Consider the following 6,601-nt stretch of genomic DNA (forward strand, 5'->3'; position numbering starts at 1 on the left):
AAAATAGAATGATTCTTCTTCAACTACGTATACTTTTTAGGACTAAAACTTCTATTTCACATTTGTTAAATTTTATTTTTCTCTTTCCAACGTTGTTAATGATTTACATGTATGTTTTATTAGCTACTTTACATACATAGTTGTTCTCTTATTCGGGAGAAGAGAGGGAGCAATGAAATCCTCTTTAATACTCTAGTACCATAGCAAGGAGACTTGAAGGATAATAGAAGGGTTAGGAATAATTCTTCTCCTAGAGCCTTGGTAATAGAAATTATAACGATTATGGAAATAATCACCATTCATGACTCTCGGAAGTGGGCTTGAGAATCTATTAAAAGGAACTAAAATCTACCACAAAACTCAACAACTTATCTATATTTAATCTCTCTTAGCCGAACCTTCCTCATTATAGTTGATTTTCTCATCATTTTCTGTTTTTCGACAGCAGTGGCACTCTGTTTTAGTTTTGTTTAAATAGTTAAAATCTCCAACACCCATTTGAATGTTACCAAAAAAACTCACTTAATTTTCAGCGATAAAATTAACCAAAAAGATAGGTTCCCTGTGGAATCGATAATTTACTTATTACTTGCTACTTGTGATAGTGTATACTTGCACTTATTCTTGTGAATTTTACATCATTTTATTATATACATCCACAAGCGATCAAGTTTTTGGCGCCGTTGCCGGGGAACCTAATTTGATTATTTTACTTGTTGTAGATTTTTGTGAGCTGGAGCCAACAAGAAGTCATAGTAAGCTGAGTTTTCCTACTGCTATATTCACTGCTGAAGAATTGAGTTTACTACTGCAGAATTCTGTGTATGAACCCACTTACGGGTTTGGAATTTATTTTTGATCCTGAAATAGAGAGAACATTTAAACGAAGGTTTAAGGAGAAAAAGAAAATGACAGAACAAAATATACAGCAAATAGCCCAACTAAATCGGGAGTTTGAAAATCCAGTGATGATGGCTAATCAAGAGAGAATTACTGCCAATGCCATTCATTTAGCAGATGACAGAGAAAGAGCGATCCGAGCATATGCACACCCAGCTGTGGAAGAGCTAAATCCGTGCATCATTAGACCCGAAATACAAGCAACCACGTTTGAGCTAAAACCTGTGATGTTTCAAATGCTGCAAACCATTGGGCAATTTCATGGACTACCGTCGGAAGATCCTCACCTACACCTAAAGTCATTTTTGGGAGTTAGTGACTCATTTCGATTTCAAGGAGTGGATAAAGATGTGATTAGACTGAGCTTATTCCCATATTCATTGAGGGATGGTGCTAAATCATGGCTGAATACCTTAGCACTAGGAATAATTGATTCGTGGAATAGTCTAGCAGAGAAATTTTTGGATCAAGTAATTCCCACCCACGAGAAATGCACGATTCAGAAATGAGATTGTTGCTTTTCAACAGTTTGAAGATGAGACACTAAGTGAAGCTTGGGAGAGATTTAAGGAGATGCTTAGAAAGTGTCCTCACCATGGACTACCTCATTGTATACAAATGGAGACTTTCTACACTAGATTAAATATTGCTACTAAACAAGTAGTTGATGCTTCCGCCAATGGAGCTATTTTGTCAAAGACATACAATGAAGCATGTGAGATTTTAGAGAGAATAGCATCTAACAATTGTCAATGGGCCGATGTGAGAAGCAACCCAGGAAGGAAGACTCGAGAAGTACTTGAAGTTGATGCTTTGTCCTCTATCAATGCTCAACTAGCTTTGGTAACTAATATTTTACAAAATCTAGCGTTGGGGCAAGACTCCATGATCAAAGCACCAGTCCATACAGATGCTGTAATTAACCAGACAGCATCCGAATCTTGTGTATATTGTGGAGAGGAACACACCTTTGATCAATGTCCAAGCAATCCGGCCTCAATTTTCTATGTCGGGAATCAAGTTAGTCAAGGCAACCCGAAAAATAACCCCTTCTCAAATACTTATAATCCGGGGTGGAGAAATCATCCAAATTTCTCATGGAAGGGACAAGGCTCGTACAACCAACAAATGTCCCCTAAAGCAAATTACCCTCCGGGTTTTGGATTACAAAATCAATTGACATATGGTTCTCAACAAGCCACCACCCAAGGGGAAGGAACTAGCCAAGCTCAACACATACCGGGAACATCGCTTGAGAACCTAATAAAGAAATATATGGCTAAAAATGATGCTGTGATACAAAGTCAACAAGCATCATTGCGAAATTTGGAAGTTCAAGTAGGTCAATTAGCAAATGAGTTACGAAATAGACCTCTTGGTAAGCTGCCAGCAGACACCGAAATGCCAAAAAGAGAGGGAAGGGAACAATGTCAAGCAATAGAGTTGAGAAGTGGGAAAGAAATACCCAGTAGAGGAGAAAAAAATTAAAGAACACGGTGATAGTCGCTCTCAAGAAACTGCTGATACACAGCAGAGAAAGGAGAAAGTCGTTGTGCAAGAAGAGCACAACAAAAATGATGCAGAAGCTGCTGTATAGAAAGAACACAGCAGAAATTATGCAGAAATTGTGAAGCCTCCTAAAACACAAACATCAGTCAGCAGTGGACAAGAAAGTAGAATATACACACCAACACCTCCTTTTCCTCAAAGAATAAAAAGAAAGAAGGAAGAAGCTCACTTTGAGAAGTTCATGGACATATTTAAGGAAATTCACATAAATATACCATTAATTGAAGCTTTGAAGCAAATGCCAAATTATGTGAAATTCTTGAAGGATGTGCTCACCAATAGAAGAAAGTTTGAAGAATTCAAGGTGGTATCATTGAATGAAGAGTGTAGTGCAATATTGAAAAACAAGATCCCGCTAAAGGAGAAAGACCCCGGTTCATTGACAATTCCAATATCAATAGGAGGGAAGAAGCTAGGTCGAGCATTATATGATTTGGGATCAAGCATTAATCTAATGCCGCTGTCTATTTACAAAAAAGTTAGGTATTGGTGAAGCTAGACCAACTACAGTCACTCTTCAACTAGCAGATCGATCTTTCACTTATCCTGAAGAAAAGATTGAGGACATCTTAATTCAAGTTGACAAATTCATATTTCTTACAGATTTTATCATTTTAGATTATGAAGCCGATCATGATGTTCCAATTCTTTTGGGGAGGCCATTTTTAAAGACCGGAAGAACATTAGTCGATGTCTACAAAGAAACCATCACGTTAAGAATGGGTGACCAAAAAGTTGAATTTAACATCAATGATAACATGAAATATCCAGCAGTGACAGAAGAATGCTCAGCAGTGTATGAATTGACAGAATAACCAGCGACCGAGGAATGGGATGATGGGGAAAGCGGGCAGGAAGAAGACAGCAGCTGGAATGATAGAATAGAACAGTTAGCAGTTTTAGGTGAATTCAGCGGAACTTTTGAGTCACTAGAATGTGAGGGAAGAAAGAGTTCACCGATGAGACCATCTATTGAGGAAGCGCCGCAGCTGGACTTGAAACCACTACCACCTAACCTTAAGTATGCTTATGTAGGTTACAAGAAGACACTACCCATCATCATCTCAGCGACACTATCCTCGACTCAAGAGGATATGCTCCTAGAAACATTGAAGAAGCACAAGGGGGCGAGAGGTTGGACATTGGCGGATATAAAAGGAATTAGCCCTTCACTATGCATGCACAAAATACAATTGAAGGAAGGAAAAGTTAAGTCCATTGAGCAACAAAGACGATTAAATCCCATGATGTAGGAGGTTGTTAGAAAGGAGATTCTCAAATGGCTAGATGCTGGAATAATTTATTCAATTGCAAACAGCAGCTGAGTCAGTTCTATTCAATGTGTTCCGAAGAAAGGAGGGATAACAGTAATGGCAAATGAGAACAATGAGTTGATCTCCACTAGAATAGTGAATGGATGGAGAATTTGCATGGATTATAGAAGGCTAAACAAAGCGAAACGTAAGGATCATTTTCCCTTACCATTCATTGATCAAATGCTTGATAGGCTTGCTGGAAAGTCACATTATTACTTCTTGGATGGTTATTCGGGATACAATCAAATTACAATCAGTCCAGAAGATCAAGAGAAAACTACATTCACATGCCCATATGGAATTTTTGCCTTTAGACGAATGCCCTTTGGACTATGTAATGCTCCAGCGACATTTCAACGTTGCATGATGACCATTTTTACAGATATGGTAGAAACATTTATGGAGATATTCATGGATGATTTTTCGGTTTATGGAGAATCTTTTGAGACTTGTTTGTGCAATTTAGGGAAGGTTCTACAAAGATGTGAAGAGAAAAATCTTGTACTGAAATGGAAAAAATGTCATTTTATGGTCAATAAGGGAATAGTGTTAGGCCACAAGATCTCAAGAAGAGGAATAGAAGTTGATAGAGCCAAGATAGAAGCTATTGAAAGATTGAATCCACCTACGTCAGTTAAAGGTATAAGAAGCTTTTTGGGCCATGCAGGGTTTTATAGGAGGTTTATTAAAGATTTCTCCAAGATTGCAAAACCATTGTGTAGTTTGTTGGAGTCAAATAGAAAATTCGTTTTTGACAAACAATGCATGACTGCCTTCCAAGCATTAAAGACAGCACTGACCACAGCTCCTATAATGTCAATACCCGATTGGAATTCACCATTTGAGTTGATGTGTGATGCTAGTGGCCATGCTGTGGGGGCAATGTTAGGACAGAAAAAGGGGAAGGTACTTCATCCTATCTATTATGCCAGCAAAACGTTGAATTAGGCTCAAGTGAATACAACCATTGAAAAAGAATTGTTGGCCGTAGTATTCGCTGTTGAAAAGTTTAGAGCTTATTTATTTGGAGCGAAGGTGAAAGTGTACACTGACCATGCAGCAATCAAGCACCTAATGATGAAACCGAATGCCAAGCCAAGATTAATTAGATGGATTCTACTATTACAAGAGTTCGAGATAGAAATCGTGGACACGAAAGGAGCTAATAACCATGTAGTGGATCACTTATCTAGAATGGAGAACATGGAAGAAAAAGTCAATAGCAAAGAAATTGATGATGCATTTCCGGATGAACAGCTGTTTGGGATAAACAGTAGTAGCATAATGACAGCAACTCCATGGTATGCAGACATAGCAAATTTTTTGGCTTGTGCCATCATACCCGAAGAGAAAAATTATCAACAAAGGAAGAGGTTTTCCATGAATCCAAAAGTTACATTTGGGATGAACCTTTTCTTTTTAAACAATGTGGAGATGGCATAATGAAAAGATGCATTTCAGACAGTGAAATACCAACAATTCTTGAACAATGTCATGCATCTTCATATGGAGGTCATTTTGGAGGGCAAAGGACAGCAGCCAAGGTATTTCAATTGAGTTTCTATTGGCCAACAATTTTCAAAGATGCAAAAGAATTTTGCAAGTGTTGTGATCAATGTCAAAGGACGGGAAATATCAGTAAAAAAAATGAGCTACCCCTTAATTCAATTCTAGAAGTAGAATTTTTTGATGTATGGGGCATTGACTTTATGGGACCTTTTCCACCATCTTATGGGAACTTATATATTCTAGTGGCTGTCGACTATGTGTCCAAGTGGGTGGAAGCAATAGCTTGTCCATCCAACGATGGGAAGACGATACTCAAGTTTTTAAAAAGAAACATATTCACTAGGTTTGGTGTACCAAGAGCATTAATCAGCGATGAGGGAACGCACTTTGTGAACAGATTGATGAAGTCTTTTAGAGAGATACAATGTAAAACATAGAGTAGCGACACCTTATCACCCACAAACCAATGGGCAAGCAGAGGTCTCCAACATAGAAATTAAAAGTATTTTGGAAAAGGTGGTACAACCCAACAGGAAAGATTGGTCGGTGAAATTTGATGATGCGATATGGGTACACAGGACCGTCTTCAAAACTCCTTTAGGAATGTCTCCTTACAAGCTAGTTTTTGGGAAGGCAAGTCATCTACCCCTTGAATTGGAACATAAAGCATTTTGGGCATTAAAGAAGTTAAATTTTGACTATACAACAGATGGAGACTTGAGGCGAATGCAACTAAATGAATTGGAAGAATTCAGGTACCTAGCCTACGAAAATGCTAAGATGTACAAAGAAAAAACAAATGTGTGGCATGACAACAAAATTAGGCCCAAAGAATTCTACAAAGGACAAAGAGTGTTGCTATTCAACTCAAGGCTGAAGTTATTCCCTAGAAAATTAAAATCAAGATGGTATGGTCCGTTTATAGTTGAAGAAGTCACTCCCTACTGGGCAATAACGATAAAACATGGAGACGAAAGGAGACCTTTCACAATGAATGGACAGAGACTGAAGCCATTTTTGGGTGGAGAATTAAAAAGAGGCATTGCCTCTTTAAGCTTAAAAAGCTGAAAAATAAAACATTTTGGAGCAAACGGGAGCTGACAAGAAACGGTAACAAGTAACAAACTCCCGGGAAGCCAGGTTAGTTTTTCTTCTCCTTTTATTTATGCATTTTTAATTATTTTTAAATAGTTATCTTCACTTATCTTAGAATGATAGTTTTTTAGATATTATTTTACATTTTTATCATGAATGACTCGCATGCCCCAAGAAAGTAGCTTTTTTTTTTTTTTTGTAGATGAATTAGG

At 37.7% G+C, this 6,601-nt stretch overlaps 1 non-coding gene and 1 pseudogene across 1 annotated transcript; one reads left to right on the forward strand and one right to left on the reverse strand.

The window, feature by feature from the left end:
- Positions 1-1,397: 1,397 nt before the first annotated feature.
- Positions 1,398-1,502, reverse strand: LOC111784633 (small nucleolar RNA R71). Its single transcript, XR_002813567.2, has one exon. It is a non-coding gene; the product is annotated as a small nucleolar RNA R71 (small nucleolar RNA).
- A 16-nt stretch (positions 1,503-1,518) lies between these two features.
- On the forward strand, positions 1,519-6,362 carry LOC147790187 (uncharacterized; annotated as a pseudogene).
- The last annotated feature ends 239 nt before the right edge of the window (positions 6,363-6,601 follow it).

This window comes from Cucurbita pepo, chromosome 11 (assembly GCF_057944985.1).
Source record: "Cucurbita pepo subsp. pepo isolate OVF chromosome 11, ASM5794498v1, whole genome shotgun sequence".
NCBI classification, from domain to species: domain Eukaryota; kingdom Viridiplantae; phylum Streptophyta; class Magnoliopsida; order Cucurbitales; family Cucurbitaceae; genus Cucurbita; species Cucurbita pepo.